General features: G+C 47.4%; 1 long non-coding RNA gene across 1 annotated transcript in view; it reads right to left on the reverse strand.

The window, feature by feature from the left end:
- LOC116739488 overlaps positions 1-25,034 on the reverse strand; it is a 182,340-nt gene that overhangs the window by 40,723 nt on the left and 116,583 nt on the right. The window contains exon 4 of the long non-coding RNA XR_004345600.1: positions 3,080-3,252. This is a non-coding gene — a long non-coding RNA (uncharacterized LOC116739488). The remainder of the gene's footprint in view (positions 1-3,079; positions 3,253-25,034) is intronic.

A 25,034-nucleotide genomic window follows, 5' to 3' on the forward strand; every position in this document is an offset into this window, starting at 1 on the left:
TTGATTGCGAGCTTCTTGAGAGTGGGCAGACGTTACTGGTCATCTCTATGCCTATAGGACCAACTTCTCAATGAACTGGTAGCCTTTTCCCAGGACTCTTTCTCTGAGCCACAGGTGGTGGGATCCGCAGCGCTGCCCTATGTTCCCAACCTCTGCGCTGATCTTCTAGAAACCCCAATGCCCCACGCGTCTCCTATGCTAACACCATGACCCCGAGGTCAGGGCTGGCACGCTCGTGTCCCCGAGTCCCAAGCGCCAGGCAGATCCCCAGCGCTCAGGGACCCACTCTCAACATCGGCTGAACAAACCTCACTTTCTCCTCCAGCTGCCTGGGGAGGGGGCCATTCTCAACCCGACCACAAAGGGGAAGAATCAGAAGTTCAAAGAGCTTAACCCAAAGTCACACAGTCCCGAAGTGGCAGAAATCGAAACCAAATCCAAAGCCCAAACTCCTCCCATTATTGCCCAAACAGGTGGAAATTCAAAGTCATTTCTTCTGATTTTGGAATGAGCTTCGGTGCATCCTTTGAATGAGGGCTGGGGGCTCGAGAATAACCTCAATCCAAGCTCTGAGGCCAGGTGGTCAAGAATTCAACTTGGGGAGGTGAGAGGTTTCCTCATCCTCACACTCTCCCCTCTGCCTGGCCCCAGAATGCCCCCACCCAGAGGACCTCGCTTGTCTGCAGCGGAAGTGGCCTTGCTTCTCCGAGAACTGTTAAGATAACAGATGCTGTGTTATTTCTGCTCGAATCCAGCACCTGGGTTGATATAATTCAGCTACTTGGTGCCTTTTACAGAGTGGGGAGAAGGGCTGGAAGGCAACTTGGCCTGGGCCATTTAGTCATAGAATTCCCCACCTTAGACTTCTGCCATTATCTGTAACTTAGATGAGTCATCATTGAACTTTATTTGAAAAGCATTTACTTTATTAAACATAAAAACTTAAAATCTACCACAATCTTCACATCCCTTGTAGCTTTAAATCTTTTAAAAATTTTAAATGGCTCTTGCTGTCCTCAACCTCTGAGAGGCCCCGGTTAGGCGTCAAAATCAAGATGTTTCCAGAGTTAAACGAAAGCCAGTTTACGCAAGACCCAAGCCCATCACAAGTCAGTTAGGGCACAGACAAGTCTTTGTGACAAGCATACCTAATCAGTTCCATCCCACCCACCTCCGAAAGTCTTGAAAGAGTAAACAAGACATCAAAACAACACGAAACAGAGGCTCTGTGACTTCTTTGGGTCCCAGCCCCTTTGCCTGTCTCATGGCTGCTCTGGGCCTCTCTGCAGGGAAATGTGCAGAGATGCACATGGCATTTCATATCCAATCCCAGGGATTCCCAAACTCCATCCATGGACGACTTTAAGTCCCCCAGAAGACTCAGACAAGGTTTTTTGAACAAGCAAGTTAAAAATAATAAGGATATGTAATTCAGGATCCATGGGATGGTCCCCCAGTGGTTAATAGTTGGGCTGTAGTCTGTTGGCCCCAAAGCCACTGGCTGGAAGTACAGCCTCTATGTGAGACGGATGTGGGTCCAATTCCTGTCCCTATGATATTGGGCAAATGACAGCATCCTTCAAACAGAAACACGAATGGGACCAACCTCGTAGAGCTGTCAAAAGGATCGAGTTAATGTTTGTAAGGTGCATGGAGGGTATACCCTAAGTGCCCCATAAGTGTTAGCTCTCACCAGCATCACTGGTGCCCTTCCCCTTCCAGGATCTGTGAGCCGAGGGATCCCAACTCCGGCCTCCAGCTCTGGCCCCCTGGGGAGGATGCTGGGCTCACCTCCGCAGAGCCACTAGAGGGAGCACTTGCCTTTCCTAACACGGCCAGACCCCTGACTCCCGGACCCGGAAACTTCCTGCCCAACTGCAGCCCGGGACGGTGGGCGGTGGAAGTTGGGGGGTGCCCCCCTCCTGGCTGTTTCCCCCCACTTTGGACAGGCCTCTAATTTACAACTGAGTACCCTGGCCAGAGATTTCTTCTCTGCTAGGGTCAAGGGCTGGTCCTCCCTTCCTTCTCTCCCTTAGCATCCTAATTTGTCACAGTGGCTCCACGGGCCCAGCCTGTGTGATAAACCACGGCGGGCTGGGGCCATTTTCCTCACTGGACACTCTGTCTCCCAGCCTGTCTCACAGCTGGGATGCCCGCCTGACTCGGTTCTGGTCACGGGCATAAATGCGGGAGCTCGCTGGGCCTTCTGGAAAAGGCTCTGCTTCCTGTTTGCTTTACCGGCATCCTCTGGGCCTCGGATGCTGGCAGCCGTGGTGGCCACTTTGAGACTGTGAGGTGACCAAGCAGAGAGACGGCCTGGGCCCACCTCCGGACTTCCCATGCCTCCTAGAGAGGCTCTCACACCCATCGGCCCTTCTCACCCTCCCATGGCTGCCCGCTGCTCCCAGGATAAAATCCAAACGGAGGCCACTGGGCCCTTCCCCGACCTGGTCTCCTGACCCTTTCCTTCCTTCCTTCCTTCCGTCCTGCCACACCAGCCTTGTTTTCTGTTGCTCTGCGGCGTAAAGTCCATTCCTCCCTCAGGACATTTGCACTTGCTAATCCCTCCGTCTGGAAAATTCTTCACCCAAATTGCCAATGGCTGGCTCTTGTCAGTCAGGCCTCAGCTCAGAGGTTCCCTCCCCAGAGGCAAGTTCCCTGCCCTCCTGCTTCGCCACACGCCTTGTTCAATCTCTTCAGAGCACAAAGCACTGTCTGCAATTGCCTTGTTTGTTTATGTGGCACCTGCTTACTGACCCGCCTCCCCATGAGAACCTGGAGGGCACGGTGTGTGGCACAGAGGAGGTCCACAAATCATACTCAACGAGTGAACGAATGTATCTTCCTTTTGCGAGATTTCCTTTGAGTAGGTTTCTGTTCTTTGCAATTATAAAATGCTCGACCGAGATAATTGGCAGCAAAATTAACCCCAAACAAGCCACCAAACAAATGCTGCTCCGGATACAGCAGGCTGAGCGTTCTTCTCTCTCCTTCCCAACCTCTTTCCTTCCCTCCAGCACACACACCATCCCCATCTCCCCCCGCCCCACTCCCCTGAGACATCATCCGTTTGTCTTACCTTTGATGTCATTCCTGGCACTGACACTCCCTTCCCGGGGAGGAGCCTTCCATTGAATTATGCTGTGAGTAGCAGCATCTCTCCCTCAGATGCCATCGAAATGCATGAGTGGCTGGCTGCCCACGTGCCGTCTTAGCTTACAGGTGAACCCTGACTCCCCCAGCCGATGGCTTCTGGAAAAGTAGACAAACAGTGAACTTTTGCAGAGCTGAGACGCGTCAAAGGGCATGCTTTTAAAAGGGAAGGCTCACAGAGGAAATGTGAATCATGGCCCCCATCACACAGTTGTGTAAATTCAGGATTTGCTCACTGGGGTTCCTGTGAAAACTCAAGCTAGCCATCACATTCATAAATAGCCCTGAGTAGCCAATGACCGTCTCCCTTCCCTGCACCGTGGCTAAAAGGCCTGGCCCTGCAGTCACACAGACCTGGGTGTGAGAACCGGTACCACCATGAGTCAGCTGTGTGATGTCTGGCCAATCACTTAACTTCTCTGTGCCTGTGTTTCCTCAATCTGAAAGTGGATGTAACAATTGGAGCTACTTGATGGACTCAGAGGGAAGACAGTATGATCGCATGTGCAAGGAGGGCACATCTTGAATGCAATAAATGTTCTGTTTCATGGGGGTCAGAAGAGGCTAGACTGTCAGAGCAGGGGCCTGTGCGGCTGTGTGGAATCTGTGCCCCTAGCTGTTACTACCAGGCATCCGGGCTCCAATGGGCGCCTAAGTCCCTCTCTTACAAGCTTGGCAATTCACTGGTTTACTTTCTGCCCTCAGACCACACGCATGTGTACAGTCAACGGATATCTACTGAGCGCCCTCTAGGGGCAGCCCCAGCTCTGTCAAGTGCAGCAGGACAAAGTAGTTACAAGATCTGAATGCTAGCTAGATCCATCGCTCACAGCTGTGTGACCTTAGGGAGACACCCACTCTTCTCTGTGCCTTTGTTTCTTCAGCTTTAAAATGGGGATAATAATAGTACCTATCTCATGGGGGCGTTATAAGGATTGAGTTGCTGTATGCACAGGACTTACAACAATGCTTGGGACACGGTGAGTGCCATCTAAGTATTCCTTATCCATGGCTGTTTGTAAAGCATGCTTGACTTTCCTGAGGGCTACACAGGAAGGCCTTTGAGGAGACCTAAGCTCCTTGAGAGCTGAATCAGCACCACTTAAAATCCACTGAGCACTTTCTCTAGCCACATGCTTTGTATCAAGGGTTGATAAGTTTTTTCTTCAAGGGCTAGATAGTAAATCATTTAAGCTTTGCAGGCCAGAGGCAAAATTGAGGCTACTATGTAGGTACTTACGTAACGGTTTAAAATGTAACCGTTTAAAAATGAGGGTGAATGAAACATTCTTAGGTCGTGGACCTTAGAAAGAGCAACGGGCAGGTGGACAGGGTTGGGCTACCGGCTGTGGTGTTTTGAAGCCTGCTTTTTATCATTCAATCCCTACAACACCACAAAGTGAGCAAGTACTATTATTATTCCCACCTTAAGAGGTGGAAACATTGTCTCAGAGAGGTTGAGTGAGTTTCCCAAGGCCACACAGCTGGCAGATACAAAGGCAGGATCGGAAGCCAGCACTGTGTGACTCCGGAGTCCCCGGGGTTAAACACTATGCCTTTGGTGCTACGTCAGCACCACAGCTGACCTTCCGCCTCCACCATCTGAGACCCATCATCCCAGAAGAGCTGCTTACTTCCTCTCTGAAGGTTCAAAGCAATTCTTATTACTACACAAGGGTAGTGGCTCAGACGAGCACAAAGGTACAAAAGTGAATCACGCTGTATGGACACAGCAGGGTTTTTTTATTTTTTGTTTTTTTTAAGAAGATGTTGGGGGGTAGGAGTTTATTAATTAATTTATTTTTTGCTGTGTTGGGTCTTCGTTTCTGTGCGAGGGCTTTCTCTAGTTGTGGCAAGCGGGGGCCACTCTTCATCGCGGTGCACGGGCCTCTCACTATCACGGCCTCTCTTGTTGCGGAGCACAGGCTCCAGACGCGCAGGCTCAGTAGTTGTAGCTCACGGGCCTAGTTGCTCCGCGGCATGTGGGATCCTCCAAGACCAGGGCTCGAACCCGTGTCCCCTGCGTTAGCAGGCAGACTCTCAACCACTGCGCCACCAGGGAAGCCCCACAGCAGGGTTTTTATCCATTCCCCAGTTGATGGAATTTGGGGCTATGGGCTATCACTTTATTGCTTCTCAGCACCAAACCTCCTCCTCTCTGCCCGACTCTGTGCCACTGGAGCTGGACTCTGTCAACATTTCTCCTTTGCAGGCTGGCTTGATGCTAGGCTTCATCGGTAGAGGGAACTGGAGGGGCACTGCGATCCACAGTGAGAGAGAAGGACTTCTCATCCTGGTTCCAGGTCTTGTGACGGTTTTGTGGTCTGGATGCCAGCAGATGCACGTGCAGGTCAGTTGCACTCACCCAGCAGCTCTCTGGCCCACACGCCCTGCAGCAAGTTTCCAGACCATCCGGCAGGACGGTCTCACCTGCACCCCCTGGCGGCTGCACGTCCCCTGCGGCAGCTGCACCCTCTCCCCCTGAGAGGTGTGACTCTCTGCCTGTGGGTAGGGGAACGTCTGCTGCTTTCCCTTTTCACGCTCCCTCAGCCCCTACTTGCTGCTTTCTGGACTTGCCATTTCTATATCCTTTAAAACCCTCTTTTACCCCTTCAGTAGTGAACTGCCTTTTCCTAGTTAATGCTCAGATTACTGGTGTTGATGAAAAATGAATCAGTCGCTTTAAGAAAGAAATGAAAAATTTTATCCGAGTCCAATTTGAGGAGTATAACCCGGAAAGAGCATCTCAGAACGCTCCAAGAACTGTTCTGCCCATTAGAAATCAAGGCACAGTTATATAAAGTTTTTGAGACAGAGGGCTGTACATTAAATGACATATTATTGACAGTGGACACCATCGAGGTCTAAGCGTCTTCGTGGCCCCTTACAAGATCAAGACGGAATGTTATCTTTTCAGGAGGTGTCTTGTTGATGCTAGAACACTGCTCTTTATGGCTGAGCAGGTATTTCTGCTGATGGGGGAGGTACGGTCCATGCAGAATGCAGATACACAATGCACCGTAGAGGGTAGAGAGAAGAACAAAGGGCAAGGGAAATTTTTTATGTTTAAATTTTTCTTGTCTTGCCATACAACAGGAATTTTGTTTCACACTGGTGTGGCTTCTGTCTCCTGACTGGACCCTGACAATTAGAGGTTGTTTCCATTTGAGGGCTCTTATGGGTAAAGCTATTATAAACATTTGGATACAGGTCTTTGTGAGGATGTATATTTTCATTTCTCTGGGGTAAACACCAAGGAGTTGAACTGCTGGGGCACAGAGTAAGCGTATGTCTAACTCCATAAGAAACCGCCAAGAAGCTTTCCTCCACATCCTTGCCGACACGTGGTAATGTCACTCTCTGTACCCATGAAATACTACCTAGTGCCGAAAAGGAAGGAAATGATGATTCAAGCAACAACACAGATAAATCTCAAAAATGGGTTGAGCCAGGTGCATACCATTACGTTTCTGTTTACACGAAGTTTTAGAATGGGCAACAGTAACCTATAATGACAGAAATCAGACCAGTGGTTGTCTAAGGTGGGGAAGGGGCAGGAGGTTGACTGCAAAGGGGGACTTTTGCATGAGGGACTTTTGAGGTGATGGAAATGTCCTTTATCTTGATCTAGGGGTGGTTGTTACATTTGTCAAAATTCATTTAACTGCACATTACAAATATGCATTTTATTGTATGTTAAATTATATTTCAGTAAAGTAGATCTTTTAAAAAAGGATGTCTCGTTAAGGCGTGGATGCTGGGCAGTGGGCTAGGTTCATCCAGCAGCCAGGTGGAATGGTCCCAGGTGTATTATTCAAATCCATACTTCAAACAGGTGACAATGGGTCACGACCGTTCAGGACTGGACAAAGCATGGCAGCAGGTGAATTCCACATTTCTGATGCATATACTGGAAAGTATGGGGGGTTCTTCATGTCTGAAGAAACTGATACAAGAAAAATGACCTCCTAAGAAGATTCCACTTAAAACTTGGATCGAAATTTCATAGTTAAGTAACAACAACAAATGCTATGCTTTATTTTGAAATATGCAATATAAAATTAAGAAAACTGTTTAAAAACCTGTAAAATTTTTAAGTTATAATTAAAGCTATGTGCTAAATTCTTAGAGTGAACAACAGAACAGTATTTTATCTTGGAGTAATTTTCCAGGAGACAAAATTTTTTCTAGCGCAACACAAACAACATCCTTTACTCAAGATTTGATGTTTAAATCACGTTATGAAAAGGGTCATTTCAAGGCTGGATCGATTTTCCCAAAGGCTACTCTTAAACTTTGCCAGTTCTTGTTTGAAGCAGTTAATCCTGTTATTTTCTTCAATTTTTCTCTCCTTTGATTTTTATTTTTTTGAATTTTATTTTACTTTTATACAGCAGGTTCTTATTAGTCATCAATTTTATACACATCAGTGTATACATGTCAATCCCAATCGCCCAATTCATCTCACCACCACCCCACCTCTTTCCCCCTTGGTGTCCATACACTGGTTCTCTACATCTGTGTCTCAATTTCTGCCCTGCAAACAGGTTCATCTGTACCATTGTTCTAGGTTCCACAGATATGTGTTAATATATGAATTTAGTTTTCTCTTTCTGACTTACTTCACTCTGTATGACAGTCTCTAGATCCATCCACGTCTCAACAAATGACCCAATTTCGTTCCTTTTGATGGCTGAGTAATATTCCATTGTATATATGTACCACATCTTCTTTATCCATTCATCTGTCAATGGGCATTTAGGTTGCTTCTATGACCTGGCTATTGTAAATAGTGCTGCAATGATCATTGGGGTGCATGTGTCTTTTTGAATTATGGTTTTCTCTGGGTATATGCCCAGTAGTGGGATTCCTGGGTCATATGGTAATTCTATTTTTAGCTTTTTAAGGAACCTCCATACTGTTCTCCATAGTGGCTGTATCAATTTACATTCCTACCAACAGTGCAAGAGGGTTCCCTTTTCTCCACACCCTCTCCAGCATTTGTTTGTAGATTTTTTGATGATGTCCATTCTAACTGGTGTGAGGTGATACGTCATTGTAGTTTTGATGTGCATTTCTCTAACAGTGATGTTGAGCAGCTTTTCACGTGCTTCTTGGCCACTGTATGTCTTCTTTGGAGAAAGGTCTATTTAGGTCTTCTGCCCGTATCTGGATTGGGTTGCTTGTTTTTTTAATATTAAGCTGCATGAGCTGTTTATATATTTTGGAGATTAATCCTTTGTCCATTGATTCGTTTGCAAATATTTTCTCCCATTCTGAGGGTTATCTTTTCATCTTGTTTACGGTTTCCTTTGCTGTGCAAAAGCTTTGAAGTTTCATTAGGTCCCATTTGTTTATTTTTGTTTTTATTTCCATTATACTAGGAGGTGGATCAAAAAAGATCTTGCTGTGATTTATGTCAAAGAGTGTTCCTCCTATGTTTTCCTCTAAGAGTTTTATAGTGTCCAGTCTTACATTTAGGTCTCTAATCCATTTTTAGTTTATTTTTTGTATGGTGTTACGGAGTGTTCTGATTTCATTCTTTTACATGTAGCTGTCCAGTTTTCTCAGCACCACTTATTGAAGAGACTGTCTTTTCTCCATTGTATATCCTTGCCTCCTTTGTCATAGATTAATTGACCATAGGTGCATGGGTTCATCTCTGGGCTTTCTATCTTGTTCCATTGATCTATATTTCTCCTTTTGTGCCAGTACCACATTGTCTTGATTACTGTAGCTTTGTAGTATAGTCTGAAGTCAGGGAGTCTGATTCCTCCAGCTCCACTTTTTTCCCTCAAGCCTGCTTTGGCTATTTGGGGTCTTTTGTGTCTCCATACAAATTTTAAGATTTTTTTGTTCTAAGTCTGTAAAAAATGCCATTGGTAATTTGGCAGGGATTGCATTGAATCTGCTTTGGGTAGTAAAGTCATTTTCACAATATTGATTCTTCCAATCCAACAACATGGTACATCTCTCCATCTGTTGGTATCATCTTTCACTTCTTTCATCAGTGTCTTATAGTTTTCTGCATACAGATCTTTTGTCTCCCTAGGTAGGTTTATTCCTAGGTATTTTATTCTTTTTGTTGCAATGGTAAACAGGAGTGTTTCCTTAATTTCTCTTTCAGATATTTCATCATTAGTGTATAGGAATGCAAGAGATTCCTGTGCATTAATTTTGTATCCTACAACTTTACCAAATTCATTGATTAGTTCTAGTAGTTTTCTGGTGGCATCTTTAGGATTCTCTATGTATACTATCATGTCATCTGCAAACAGTGACAGTTTTACTTCTTCTTTTCCAATTTGTATTCCTTTTATTTCTTTTTCTTCTCTGATTGCCGTGGCTAGGACTTCCAAAACTATGTTGAACAGTAGTGGTGAGAATGGACATCCTTGTGTTGTTTCTGTTCTTAGAGGAAATGCTTTCAGTTTTTCACCATTGAGAATGATGTTTGCTGTGGGTTTGTTGTATATGGCCTTTATTTTGTTGAGGTAGGTTCCGCCTATGCAGACTTTCTGGAGAGTTTTTATGATAAGTGGGTGTTGAATTTTGTCAAAAGCTTTTTCTGCATCTATCAAGATGATCATATGGTTTTTATTCTTCAACTTGTTAATATGGTGTATCACATTGATTGATTTGCGTATATTGAAGAATCCTTGCATCCCTTGTTTTTTAAATATATCAACTCCACCAGATTCTGGCTTGTCAAAGTATTTGGATAGAAATCAAGTAGTTTTCCAACATAACTTTTATCAATTTCATGGAATCCTACTTTTTTTTTTTTTTTTTTTGTGGTCCACGGGCCTCTCACTGTTGTGGCCTCTCCCGTTGCGGAGCACAGGCTCCAGACACGCAGGCTCAGCGGCCATGGTTCACGGGCCCAGCCACTCCGCGGCATGTGGGATATTCCCAGACTGGGGCACGAACCCGTGTCCCCTGCATCGGCAGGCGGACTCTCAACCACTGCGCCACCAGCGAAGCCCTGGAATCCTACATTTTTGGCAATATTTCCAGTTTTACTTTGTAATTAATATAGTATTGTCTGGGGCTTCCCTGGTGGCGCAGTGGTTGGGAGTCCGCCTGCCGATGCAGGGGACACGGGTTCGTATCCCGATCCGGGAAGATCCCACATGCCGCGGAGCGGCTGGGCCCGTGAGCCATGGCCACTGAGCCTGCGCGTCCGGAGCCTGTGCTCCGCAACGGGAGAGGCCACAACAGTGAGAGGCCCATATATACCCCAAAAAAAAAAAAAAAAAAAAAAAAAATATAGTATTGTCTGGTGCCACATCCAACACTGAGGACAAGCTTGACTAACACATTTGGATAGGGACAGACAGCTGGTATGAAACAAGGAAGAATAGTTAATTAGGAGCCAATTTAAAAATGCTCAGTCCATTTGTGAATATGTGTTATGGTAACTTCTGATTCCCTATACAAATTTATGCAGATGACAAGGACCCTGTGTAGGTGCACAGAGGAACATATATGTGATGGCTGGATCTCCAGCAGTCATTTTGGAGCATGAAGGAAAGGGCCACATTCTAGGGATGGTAAGCAGAAAGTTGGAAGGGACCTGAATTACCAAAGACTGTGGAACTACTACACCATCACTGGAGAACCTACCTCTAGACTTCTTTTCTGTGAGTGAGAAATACATTTCTATGTTTTTTAAGCCCACTGTAATCCTAACTGACCCCAAGTTCAGGCCAAACCCAGCTCCAGGACTCTGGGACTAGAGTATAAAGTTGTGGTTGTCCCCAGTGAGGAGGGTCACCAGGCTACTCATGAGATAATATGGGGCCTGAATGAAGCTTCCTTTAAGCATTCTCACCACTCAAGCAAGACCAGACAAATGAGGGCTCATTGGCTTCCTAGGGGCCAAATGGACTTGCAAGTGAATGCTATTTACCCCCAGACAGTCTTAAAAAGATAATTAAACGTACAGGCCTTCAGGTGAGGTGTGATCTCAAAAACAGGCTGAAGGTTGGCCCTAGCCCACTCCTCATGTTTCCTGCCATGGCCCCTGTAGACTTTTGAGTTTGAGCCCACCCTATTACCATCCCAGACTCAGAGTACAGAGACTGTGTCTGTCTCGTTCATGGTGGATCCCCATTGTCTGGAAGAGTTCCTGGCAGATGTTTGGATCTCAGTGGGTTTTCATTAGATGCCTGAACAAGGGAAGTAGGATGTGAGGCATCCAGGTGGCTGACTTCCCAGATGGTGTTCTGATTAGAAAGAAGGGGTCTGTGGTTTGGAGGATATATATACAGAAATATATAGAAGAGAGGCCTCTTAGAAACAATAGGAAGCTAGTCAAGCTATTACACAAGCAAGGAGCCCACACAATCTCTAGTGGGCTCTGCATGAGGCCAAAATAATCATCTAATGACAGGAACAGCACTAACTGATAAGTGCTTTAAAACGCTCTAAAGTGCTGTTATGTCATATAAGTATTTAGTAGGTTCCTACTGTATCCCTCCCCCACCACCAAGTTACATTAGCTTGGGTACAGGGTCCATAGGAGGCCTGCAGCATCACTTCTAATCTTAATGGGCTGCAAAGCCACATGCAACTGACCACATGGGGGCCCAGAGAGTCAGGCAATGGAAGCACTTGTGTGATGTGCACTGCTCAGCAGACATGCCCAACCTCAGGGCCTTTGCACCTGCAGTTCCCTTTACCTGGAGCAGGAATTGGCACGATTTTTTGTACCAGAGGGTACATATTTTAGGCTTTGTAAGCCTTATGGTCTGTCACAACAACTCAACTCTGCCCTTACAGCTAAAAGCAGCCACAGACAATGCACGATGAATGGGCGTGGCTGTGAGCCGATAAAACTTTATTTACAAAAACATGTGGTAGGCTGCATTTGGCCTGTGAGCTATAGTTGGCCAATCCCTGAAAGCTGCATGGCTCCCTCCTTTGCTTTTTTCAGCCCTCTGCTCAGATGCCCACCTTATCTCAACAGCTCCATGCCTGCCATCCTCTACTCTTTAATTTTCCTTTACTTCCCTTCACATTATACGTTCATTTATTTATTGGTTCATCATCTGACTCCCCTTTTGGGAATGTAAGAGCCATGAGGGGGTATCCACAGCTCCTAAGAAGTGTTTGGTATATAGTAGACACACAAGAAATATTTGTTGAATGAATGAATCTTAAAGGACAATAACAATAAATAGAAATAACTAATGTCTTCTGCACGCTTCTGTTCTAGACCCTCTAAGACACACGTGGAAAGTATCACTTAATCTTTAGTAGCCTACAGTAGAGGATCTATTATTATAGCGCCTTTACAGATGGGGAAGCTGGGGCTCTGAGAGGTAAGTTACTTGCCATAACAGTGACATTGGCCATGAGAGCACGACAGCACGGGGCGTTAGAGCTGGCTAGGACCCGGAAGGTGAGCTCACCCCAGACCCGGCACCATGAAAACGCAGCAAGTGGGTTGTGGAAGAGGGAGCCACATGCCTGAGGTCACACAGCAGGAAAGGGATGGAGTGGAATGAGGACCAGGTCCTCACTTGCCTGCTACAAGGCCACACGGGCTGCAGTGTGTCCTGCAGGTACAGGTGGGCCGTGGACACCCCAGAGCTGCACTGCTCCCCTGGGTGATCTGCCCGTGGCGGGGGTGGGGGGCTGTGACCTGCCTGTGGCCAGGGGGCCACGGGACCAGAGCTACCTCTGGATGGGTCGTATCAGAGACAAACCATGCAGCCAGGCCCGCAGCCTCCCTGAGTTATAAACTACAGACGAAGCTGGATCATCTCAGTATGGCTTAGCCCCCAAGATGCTGAGACGTGAACTTCTATAAAGTGGACAATAAAAGCCACGGAGAAGCCGGCCCAGGAATACTACCCAGCTCTCTGTCCTCCTGGAGCTGGTTGCGTCCCCCAACCTCCACTCCCCCTGCCGGCTCTGGAGGAGGGAGAGACCATCTACTTCTCCCTGGCACTCACGTCCATGAGTTTTCTGCAGAAAGGAGAACCAGAGGAAATTTCCCCTTCCGTGATTAATCCTTGTTTCTATTCCCAAAGAGCCTCTAAGGACCAAAGGCCAGAGCGTGCACACCCCCTGCCTTCACAGGGCCTGGCTGAGTATATGGCCGGGGTTTCCTGCCCAGGCCGAGGTAGAGGGGATTCATTTGCTAGGGCCGCCCTAACACAGTACCAGAGACTAGGTGGTTTAGAGGACAGAAGTTTTTTTCTCAGGATCTAAAAGCTAGAAGTCCAAGATCAAGGTGTCTGCAGGCTTGTTTCTTCCAAGGCCTCGCTCCTTGGCCTGTTGACAGCCATCTTCTCCCTGTGTCTTTGTCACATGGTCTTTCCTCTGTGCGTGTCTTGGTCCTAATCTCTCCTTATGAGGACACCAGTCAGATTGGATCAGGGCCCGTCCTAATGACTTCATTTCAACTTGATCACCTCTTTAAATACAATCTCCGAACGCGCTCACATCCTGAGGTGCAGGTGACCCTAATTACCTTCCAAAGGCCCCATCTCCAAACACCATCATATTGGGGGGATTCGGGCTTCAAAATAATAATTTGGGGGGAACACAAAGCCTTCAGTCAAGTCTTGCAAGCAACATAATCATAACAAAAATTCACTGGGATAGTCCAAAACCAAAGAGTATAGGGCCGGGGTCAGCAAATTATAGCCAGAGGGCCAGATCCTGCCTGCCACCTCCTTTTTTTTTTTTTTTTTTTGCGGTACGCGGCCCTCTCACTGTTGTGGCCTCTCCCGTTGCGGAGCACAGGCTCCGGACGCGCAGGCTCAGCGGCCATGGCTCACGGGCTCAGCCGCTCCGCGGCGTGTGGGATCTTCCCGGACCGGGGCACGAACCCGTGTCCCCTGCATCGGCAGGCGGACTCTCAACCACTGCGCCACCAGGGAAGCCCTGCCACCTCCTTTTGTAAATAAAGTTTGATCAGAACGCAGCCGCACCCACTTCTTTACATATTAGCTGCTTTCAAGCTATCACCGCTGACAAAGACCACATGGTCCACAAAGCCTAAAATATTGACTATCTGGCCCTTTTTGGAAAAAGTTAGCTGATCCCTGACGTAGAGGAACTTATTATTCCTCTCCAAGTGATATCTCAGCTAAATAAATTTCTGGGTTCTATGACACGCAGACATGAAATCAGATGCATTAATGATTTAGATGATGATGCTAAGCTGTGAAAGTGACAGAAGAACATCTTTGAGGGTAATTGTATAATCTTAGGTAGGAGAGGACTTCCTAAAACAAAACAGAAAACAGAATATATAGGGGAGGAATATTTTATGTGCTTTACAGCCTTCACAACTAAAATTCGAAATATTTATACACCAAAAGATTCTATAAACAACATAAAAGACAAACGAGAGCCTAAGAGACAAGCATTAGTCTAAGACAACAGATGGTTTGTATTCCTAATATGCAATGAGTTACCGCACATCAAGAAAAATTCCAATCAACTCAGAATAAAAATGAACAAAGGCGGGCTTCCCTGGTGGCGCAGTGGTTGAGAATCTGCCTGCTAATGCAGGGGACACGGGTTCGAGCCCTGGTCTGGGAGGATCCCACATGCCGCGGAACAGCTAGGCCCGTGAGCCACAACTACTGAGCCTGCGCGTCTGGAGTCTGTGCTCCGCAACGAGAGGCCGTGATAGTGAGAGGCCCGCGCACCGCGATGAAGAGTGGCGCCGGCTTGCCACAACTAGAGAAAGCCCTCGCACAGAAATGAATACCCAATACAGCAAAAATAAATAAATAAACTCCTACCCACAACATCTTCAAAAAAAAAAAAAAAAATGAACAAAGGGTATAAACTGGCAATTCATAGAAGAAATACACATAGCCAAAAATATGTAAAAAGATAGAAAAGCACACTCATAATTCACAAGTGCAAATTCTGACACGGTTACTAATTTTCAAAAAGATCTAACAAATTGGCTAAAACTGAGATCGTGGATCATATTTGGTGTTTATCATGGAACTGGGAAATGACCTCCCAGATACTCTGCTGCTGGAAGTACAAAGTGGTCCAGCCTCTTTGGAGAATGATTTGACAGAATCAGTTTAAATGAAATACTCAAAGCCCCTTTTATCCCAAAATTTCACTACTAAGAATCTAGGCCTGAGTAAGATTTATGTTGGACAGTGTTTGAATGGCATCACTGCAACGGTATGTGTTGTGCACACACATGGTCACACGCACAGAAACCACCCAAATGTCCATCGGTGGGGGTGTGGGTAAAATACATTCTGGTACCCAGCGGAAACTGGAAAAGTACAGAGCCATTCAATGGATAAGGCTGCGCTCACTGGAAGACTCCAGAAAAGTGAGAAAAGCACATTTTAGGATAATGTTATGGCATGATTCCTTTCTTTTTTTTGGTAAACTGTAAGTGGCGTGTTTATAAATCATTACTTAGACTCATGCTCTCCGGGCTCTGGGTCCCACATTGTCAGAGGCAGAGGGTTTCACACACAAGCAGCCTGACTGCCGCCCCTCTGGCCAGCTGTGCCTGTGGCTCTCCTGGTCCCTGCCCCCCAGCTGACTGGAAGGGGATGGCGGTCAGGGGAGCTGAGCCCCAGCAAAGAAGTACACAGACTTTTGAAATAATGCCCCACTGGTTCTCCATCTCAGAGTCAAGAGACAGATTCCAAACCTCACTGAGTCCGTGATGGGGGTGGGGACTTAGGAGCTGCTCCTGCACCTGGGGGCTCACTTGCCGGCACGATGCTTCCAGGGTGTCGGGAGCCCAGGTGGCCACGCCATGGACCCTCTCCCCCTCAGTGCTTTGGGTGCTTCTCCTCAACCCCCTCCTCTCGGTTCTGCCTCTTCTCTTCCTGGCCAGCATCATGGGTTGTTGTTGAGTCTCTGCTTTCTGTTCTCACCTGGAGGATGGGATGGAGGAGCTTCAAATTCCGAAGGTGGAGGAGAGAAAGGAAGGGAAAGCCACACACGTGATGCTCAGGACTGAGGATGGGGAATCTACGAAGCGGCTGGGTCTCTTAGGGGGTGGGTTAATCAGTGGGCAGCAGTGGGGATCAGGCCCCGTGAAGCCCACGGGCTCTTCACCATCTCTTCCTGCCTTAAGCTACATCATAAAACAATGTTCCTGACCATCTGCCTTAAGCAACTCCAGACTCCAGAAAGGGGAGGCAAGTGGGAAAGAGGAAAAGCCCAATCCCACAACCCAAGCTGGTGTTGGGAAGGATATAGGCGCAGAGATACCTGGAGGGTGGGGCGGGATGTGGGTAGGAGGGTGATGGGCTGGGGGCATCTCCCTAACGTCTCATCACCCAGGCTTTTGAAAGCTGTTTTCTAAACAGTACTTTTCATTTGGTCCTGTTAACTCCTCTTTTCTATTGACGTGTGTGGGTATGTTTTAAAAATTGCTACAGATATTCTGGAAAAGACTAAAACAAAAAGAATCCCCTTGATGTCAGAAGGCAGTTCTGATTCTGAGGTTTTTGGGTTTTTAAAATAAATTTATTTATTTTTGGCTGCGTTGGGTCTTCATTGCTGCGTGCGGGCTTTCTCTAGTTGTGGCGAGCGGGGGCTACTCTTCATTGAGGTGCACAGGCTTCTCATTGCGGTGGCTTCTCTTGTTGTGGAGCGCGGGCTCTAGGCGCGTGGGCGTCAGTAGTTGTGGCCCACGGGCTCAGTAATTGTGGCTCGCGGGCTCTAGAGCACAGGCTCAGTAGTTGTGGCACACGGGCTTAGTCGCTCCACGGCATGTGGGATCTTCCCGGACCAGGGCTCGAACCTGTGTCCCCTGCACCGGCAGGTGGATTCTTAACCACTGCGCCACCGGGGAAGTCCTGATTTTGAGTTTTGAGGCCTGATTTCCTGACTCTTCCGATTTAGCTGAGTAATCCAAGAAGCCTCTCCCTAGAGAGGAGACCAGATATTGCGAAACATTTTCTATAAAGGGCCACATGGTCAATATTTTAGGCTCCTTGGGCCAAAGGGCAAAATTGAAGGTATTATGTTTTATATTACAAGATTAAAAAAATGAATCTCCATATATTTTAACTGATGAAATTCAAAATATTATAATAACGACCGAGTGCAATTTATAAAATAATACATGTTTAGTAATAGGGAGAACGTCTGATGGGGGAGGGTATTATTTCCTTTAGTGTCTCCTATTATTGAAATCAACTGCAAGTGTTGATTTTTTTTCCAACCACTTAAAAATGTAAAACCATCCTTAGCTTTCAGGGTGCACAAAACCCAGCAGGGGACTGGACTTGGTGGTTGGGCCATCATTTGCTGACCTAGGGTGGGTCACCCCAGACTCCCACGGGCCATTCCTGGAAACCTGTCCACTTCTCTGAACTAACCAGGTAGCCTCTGGGGAACACAATCAATACCACCGAGGCACATGGAGAAAAGCAACTACTCCAGGCACATTTTGTGGACAAAAAATAAAATACAGTGCAAACAGAGAGTGTGGCTCTGGTTTGCCTGGAAGAAAGAACCTCGAACTTGAGTCTTGAATTGACTCTTAGCCACCCGGCCAGTGATGAGCCCACCCCTCTGGGTGGAAGCCTGGTTGGTGCTAGGATGAGGTGGACCACCCAGGCCAGTGTGCAAAACAACCCACAGGGAGACCGTGAAATGGAGGTTACTGGGCCCATCCTGGGAGAAACTGACTCTACGGGTCAGCGACAGGGCCCAGGAGTCTGAATTCTAACAAGTCCTACCTTCCCCCATCCGTGTCCTTTTTGTGACACACGGTTCTGACTTGGAGAAACACTGGCCAGAAGGAGAGAGAGAGGCGAGGTAGGACAGAAACGCTGCAGTCCTGCATAATTAACCACAGCGGCTGTGGCTGTAGGTTGCTGTCATGGGGCACCACCTGCCTGCCTTCCTGGCACTGTCCTGTCTCGGGGGATCTTCCCACCCCTGCAGCCCTGAGCTAAAAAATGTCACCCCCCATTTCCTGCTGAGGTACAGGAGATCGGGGGTGGGGGTTAATTAGCTTGCCCAAAGTCATCCAGATAGTAAACGGTGCAGCTAGAATTGGAGCCAGACAGCCTCACTCCAGAGCCTTTAAATCTAAAGCTTATTATCAAGTGGCTTCTGGTGACACAGAGACTCAAAGCTTAACAGTTTGCCAACACTTGGAAGGAAAAAAAAAAAAAAAAAAGGAAACTAAGGTGCTGAGGACTTACTACATCTCAAGTGCTTTAGATACAATCTCTGCCAATTCTCCCAACAGCCCAAGGAGGTAGGGATGACTGCACCCATTTATCACATGAGGACACCCCAAAAGCACAGAGATTAGGGAACATGCCTAAGGTCATAAGGTTTGATAAGTATAAGATCCTATCAGGGTCAAGCCAAGGTTGATCTGGCCCCAACTCAGTGCCTTTATCCCAATACCACTAAGGCTCATTACTACCACACTTTCCCCGAACCTCAAAAGACCATAAGCTCTGTATCTGTCAGCTTTTGCTGTGTAACAACCATCCCAGAACTCAGTGGCGTACAATAAGCATTGATTCCCATGCTCAAAGGTATGCAGGAGAACTTACTGGCTTTTCTCCATGTGTGTTTATTCTAGGATCCAGGGTGAAAGAGCAGCCATGATCCAAGTGTCTGTTATGTTCATGGGTAAAATTAGAAGCTACCAGAAGGGCAATTGGAAATATGAGATTAATCTTATGGTCTAGGCTCAGAACTGGCACACTGTTGCTTTCACCCCCATTCCACTGACTGAAACAAATCACAAGGTCAAGCCCAATGGCAGTGGGGCAGGGAATATACTCCTACAACAGAGGCTTGGGAAATAGGAAGAAAGCAAACATTTGCTGAAAACCAATCTAAAGGCTGATCTGGGGGATCTGAGAGCTAATGACCCTCCTTCCCTGTGATGTTTTCAGGTATTCTGATACTAGGATGCCAAATGCTTAGTCTCAGTGGGGGAGAAGAGAAGACAGGAATTCTGCAATAGCAAGACAGGTACTATAAATGAGGAACACAGGATGTAAAACAGTAGGGAGTGGTGAGGACTGCGGCAAACTGGAGAGCACAGACCCTGACCAGGTGGCAGCTGCTCCTCAGCTCCTGCAGACTGTGGATAGAGATGCAACCTCTCCACTGACTCTGGCCATCCTTGTCTGCTCGGCCCTGGCTCCCAAGCATCCCACCTGCCCTCATGGCAAAGATGAGGTTCCCAGAAGCAACATTCTAGGAGAAACTTGCTGCCGTCCTTGCTGTATTGCACAACGAGACATTGCCAGCCCTGCTGGATGTCTGCCCCGGGCCCCTCATTACGCCTTGCTGGGCTCCTTCCCCAGGAAACAAGGATGCTCATCGTGCTTTCCTCCCCCAGAACTCTTTGCTGTGGGGAGGAACTGCGGCACAAACCCATTCATTATTAGTGCAAAAATAGACAGGTTTGATCAAAAGAGATTTGAATTATAACTAATTGGCCTGAAAGTTCAGCAAGATTGCTTTGTAAGAGGAAGAGGAGGAGGCAAGGGTAAAATGTTAACCATGGATTAAACAGCCTTGAGCAGAAGTGTGAGACTCCGGGGAACCAGGGCTGGAAAAGGACCCAAGTGCCAGCTGCCTCTGAGACCCGTGCCAACCTGGGGACGTCAGGCAGGATCTCAGGCCAAAGTCTGGCTCTGCCCCAAGCCTGCTCTCCCACCACTGGAGCAAAAGTCCTTTGCGTTGGGCACTGCTCTGTTGCAGTAGAATCCGTCCTTTTGCACGTGTACTATCCAGTCCTCTTTTCAGAACTGAAATAGCACCGCAGCATCTGGGGGTGCCATCCCTCCCCAGCGGTCACCATATGTGATCGGGTGGGTCAGGTTTCACTCCCAGTTCTGGAGATGGGCAGGAGGCTCAGGCCTGCTCGTCTGGGTTGACGAGAATCCAGTTCACAGCTTCTGTCTGTATTTCATGGAGGAGGATGCAGGCCTGAGGCTGCCGGGGCCACCTCGGCCACCAGCAAGGGGAGCCTGCAGTTAGTACAGCGTCAGTCACAGCCTGTGCCCAGCTGTACTGGAGTCTGAGCAAAAGGAAAGACCATTCAGAATGATCCTGCTTTTTGTTTCAGAATTTGATATTTTGCCTTGTGGATTTTTTTTTTTTTGCATTGATTTTTTTTTTTTTTTTTGCGGTACGCGGGCCTCTCACTGTTGTGGCCTCTCCCGTTGCGGAGCACAGGCTCCAGACACGCAGGCTCAGCGGCCATGGTTCACGGGCCCAGCCGCTCCGCGGCATGTGGGATCTTCCCAGACCAGGGCACGAACCCGTGTCCCCTGCATCGGCAGGTGGACTCCCAACCGCTGCGCCACCAGGGAAGCCCTCTGATTTTTTTTTAATATTGCATTCTAATATAACTTGTCTTATCACTGAGCTGGGCGCCCCTTTACACTGTGCACCCAAGGCGAGTGCCTCACTCTCCTGACCCTGTTATTCCTGACGCTGGTGCTTGCGGTCGGAAGGTCTGGGTTCCAGTCCTGACTCTGCTACTTCCAGATCTGTGTGACCTGGAGCAAACTGCTTGGCCTTTCTGAACCCCAGTTAGTTCACCTGCAACACGGGAGTGGCCATACCTGCCAGGCTGGATGAAATGAGATGATGTGTGTAGATACTCCTTGTAAACTGTGGTCACCTGAATACAAGGCACTCTTCTGCCTGCACGCGCATCTCCTCTTCCTCCCCACACTCAACGTGAGAGTTCACCTGGGGCTGGGCACTGGGCAAAGAAATTAGTGTGCTTTATCCTACTAAAGCCTTGCTCCAGTGCCCTGAGATTCTGGCCAGAGGAAATGCATCCTATAGTTATAGTAGCTCCATTTTCCAGATCAGGAAACGGGCACAGACGAGGGCCACTCAGCAGTGAAGTGGTCAGATCTGGGTGGGAGTGACGGACTTAGCAGGGTCAGGGAGGAAGCAGCATGCGTACACCCGAGACTAAGACTCCAGAGCTGGGCTGATGTGACCGATACATCTCATCACAGTATTTTGAGGCTCGTGAATTTGCTTCGCTCGTGCTGCTCTGGATCAGCTTTTACAGCTGAAACGACTATAAACTACCATAATCAGTGCCTGCCTTCGTCATTAAGGCAGCTGTGGCTGCCCAGGCTCAGCGACAGCGGTGTTGGTGTCGGCTGCGGCTGACATCCTGTGCAAGTGGGGCCACGGGAGCTCAGGCCATCCTGGCCAAACCCAGAAGGGAGGAAGCAATAAAAACGAAGCCTTTCTCAACAGACAAGCAAAGCCCCCGTGTGTTTGCGTCACTAAGCAACGTCTGTCAGCTGCAGGGAGGACAACTGGCCTCTCGTCTGGACCATTCGCTGCTGCTGAATGGCTTAGGCACTTTCTCACCTGTTTACATCTTGTCTTCTTTTGAAAATCTCATTGTTTTTTTCCCCCACCCAGCATCCCTCCCAGAAAAGAGGCTGCCTGTTTTCTGTAACTGCGCCCCAGCTTCCTTTCAGGTAGGCAATCCCACCTACTCTTGGTTTATAGGGTTTGGGTGGGGCTGACCCCACCCTCAGGTCTGGATGGATGCAGAACTCAGACCTGGCCGGTCTAGCTGAAGGATGCCAAGCCTGGGACCTGAGCCGTGCCCACTGTTACTGAGTGTGTGGGACTCACACTAACAGCCTCCTTGTCACTCGATGCAGAAAGCTTGCCTAAGAATTAAGCTAACACAGAGAAAAGCAGAGCCCAGAGACAGATGGTTTTTGATGACATATGAATAGCTGGATCCAACCATGCCTGAAGCCACTTATCCCTGACTTTTCATTTACATGAACCTATATGTTCCTTTCTTCTTAGGTCAGTTTGAGTTGCGTTTCTGTCCCCTTACAACTGAGAGAGTCCCGATGGATACATCTCCTTGACTCAAGGACTTGAGGGTGGGGACTGTTTCTTATGCTTCCTGGAATCCCTTAGAAGGCCTAACACGATGCTTGGCCCCTAGGAGGTGCTCAGAAAATATTTGCTGGTATGGTGGGCACAGTTAACGATCTGCCTAATAGCCATTCTTCTTTCTTCCTCGCTAACAGAACCCTAATTTTGTCAGGGAGGCAATGTGCTTAGCCCAAAGAGTAGGCCATGATTAATTTAAAGCAACTGTGACAATCATGCCCCCAAATTTCCCAGGTTCACTTGCAGCTAGGGGTGGTCCCACGATTTACTTCTGACTAATCAGACCCGGAAGGAAGTCTAATGTGGAGCCTTCCGGAAGAAGTGTTGTCATTTTGATTAAAAAAGATTGATATGCTAAGGTGAGTCTTTTCTCCTTCTTCTTGCCTTAAGCATAGATGTGATGCCTGGAGCTGCAGGAGCCATCTTAGACCATGAGGCAAAAAACCAAAAAACAAACAACACACCAAAACACTAAGGAAAGCAAAGCAGAAAGACATAGAAAAAGAAGCTCGGGTTCCTTATGTCACTTTTGAGCAGCTGAATCAACAACAGCAATGACCTACCTCTGAACGTCTTATGTGGAAGAACAAATCCCGCCTGCACACATACACCTGTTTGTTTAGGCCACTGTCGGTCAGGTTTCTGCTACGTGCAGCCAAACACAGTTCTGATATAGCTAGTTGTTAGATTCTTGCACTGTGTGTAATTCAGTCACTTGAGCAGTTTTTGCTTGGGGTAAAAGTTTCTGGTCATTAGTCAATGAAAACGTGTCCACATGTGCATTTAATGTGCACTAAACGTACAGACTAACTTTCAAAACTAATCCCCTTACACGATGAGACTCCATACATCTCCTTTAGTTTGTCCAAGAAACACATCTGTGAACACGGGCTAGGTCACAGCAGCTTAATATTACAACAGAACACAGTGAACTATCTAAAGAGGGGAGCAAATCTCATATATGTGCATCTGACAAACTCCAGCTGCAAGGGATTCTGGGAAAAAGTGGTTGGTAGCTTTCTTGCCCCTATGTACAGGAAACAGCCAAGAGGGAAGGGGGAAGAGATGCTGAATCCACGCTGTCTCCCACACTGCCTTAACTGTTCTAACCCCAGCAAAAGAGGGGCCTCGCTATATTTCAAAAATCTTTCAAGGGCTCCCCTGGTGGCGCAGTGGTTGAGAGTCCGCCTGCCGATGCAGGGGACACGGGTTCGTGCCCCGGTCCGGGAGGATCCCACATGCCGCGGAACGGCTGGGCCCGTGAGCCATGGCCGCTGAGCCTGCGCGTCCGGAGCCTGTGCTCCGCAACGGGAGAGGCCACAGCAGTGAGAGACCCACGTACCGCCAAAAAAACCAGAAAACAAAAATAAATCTTTCAAAATTTAACTTACTGCTGAAGCAACTAGCACAGGAAACAAACAAAACCTCTGATAGATACTTGCAAACCTTACCCCAAACTTTAAAAAAATGCCAAAAAATATAGTGTCAACAAACTCCCTAACTGGTCTTCAAGTTGCAGACATTAACCTAAATGTGATATTTAATACAGTTTTATTATTTTTATATAGTTTATATATATTAAGTTTTTATACAGTTTAATAATATAATACTGGCCAGTGGTGAAAGGTTTATATTCCAAAGTTAAAAAGTTTAATTTTAAAAAAGACTGGGCTTTCAATACCTGCCTCAGGTATTCAGTGTATGGTCTTGGGCAAGTCACTTAAATTCCCAGCTCCTCTGTTCTGTTATCTCTGAAGTGGGCACCATGATATCCATCCTAATTACTACCTGGGGTTTCTGTGAAAATAAAGTGGGATAATGTACAGGAGAGCATTTGGTAAGTGGTCCAGGGCCATACACATATAAAGAACTGGAAGCATCAGATCTATAGCTAAGAGTTGAGATCAGTATTTGGGGACAGAAAATAAATGAAAATAAGACAACTGTTGATCAAGGCACAATATGCCCAGATATGGAAGACTGGCTGAGAAATGTGAGGCTCATTTAGGGAGAGATGATGTCAGTGTTTAGAGATCCTGGTAAACAGCCCATCATTCTATAAGGCACATGTGATGTGTTTTCAAATCACAGTCAAAGGAAACCAAGGACCAGAGGGAAATGGTGCTTTGATGTTTAGTCCAGCTGAGCCCTCTCCCACCCATATGTGTCAGGCTCTGCCCCTCACCTCTAGACCATCACCTCTGCTCAGTTCTGGACCACACTAGCTTTTGTCCAGATGCCACCAATAAGTTCCTCCCTCAAAGGGCACCTCTCCCTCTAATCTTCCCACCACACAGAGGATGGGGTAGACCTCCTAAAACTCAAGTATGATCATTCTGTTTCCTCATTAGAAAACCCTCCAAGGGTCAGCACAGCCCTTCTGCACTAGGAACTCAGGCCTGAAGAGCCAGGCCGAAGTCTCTGCATGCAGCGCCCTGTGAGCAAGTGAAACTAGACTGAGCACAAAGGAAAAGAAAAAAAGGGGCAGTTAACTAATTGTGGATGACCTGAACATGGAGCCTTCTAATTTATATCACAGTGAAAATGCATCAAGAAAGGATAAGGAGGGAGACTGGTTCAAAATGGCGGAGTAGAAGAACATGCGCTCACTCTCTCTTTCGAGAACACCGGAATCACAACTAACTGCTGAACAATCATCGACAGGAAGACACTGGAACTCAGCAGAAAAGATGCCCCACATCCAAAGACAAAGGAGAAGCCACAATGCAAAGGTAGGAGGGGCACAATCACAATAGAGTCAAATCCCATAACTGCTGGGTGGGTGACTCACAAACTGGAGAACAATTATACCACAGAATAATTGGAGTGAAGGTTCCCACTGGAGTGAAGGTTCTGAGCCTCACGTCAGGCTTCCCAACCTGGGGGTGCGGCAACGGGAGGAGGAATTCCTAGAGAATCAGATTTTGAAGGCTAGCCAGATATGATTGCAGGACTTCAACAGGACTAGGGGAAACAGGAATCCA

Source organism: Phocoena sinus, chromosome 15 (assembly GCF_008692025.1).
Source record: "Phocoena sinus isolate mPhoSin1 chromosome 15, mPhoSin1.pri, whole genome shotgun sequence".
NCBI lineage: Eukaryota > Metazoa > Chordata > Mammalia > Artiodactyla > Phocoenidae > Phocoena > Phocoena sinus.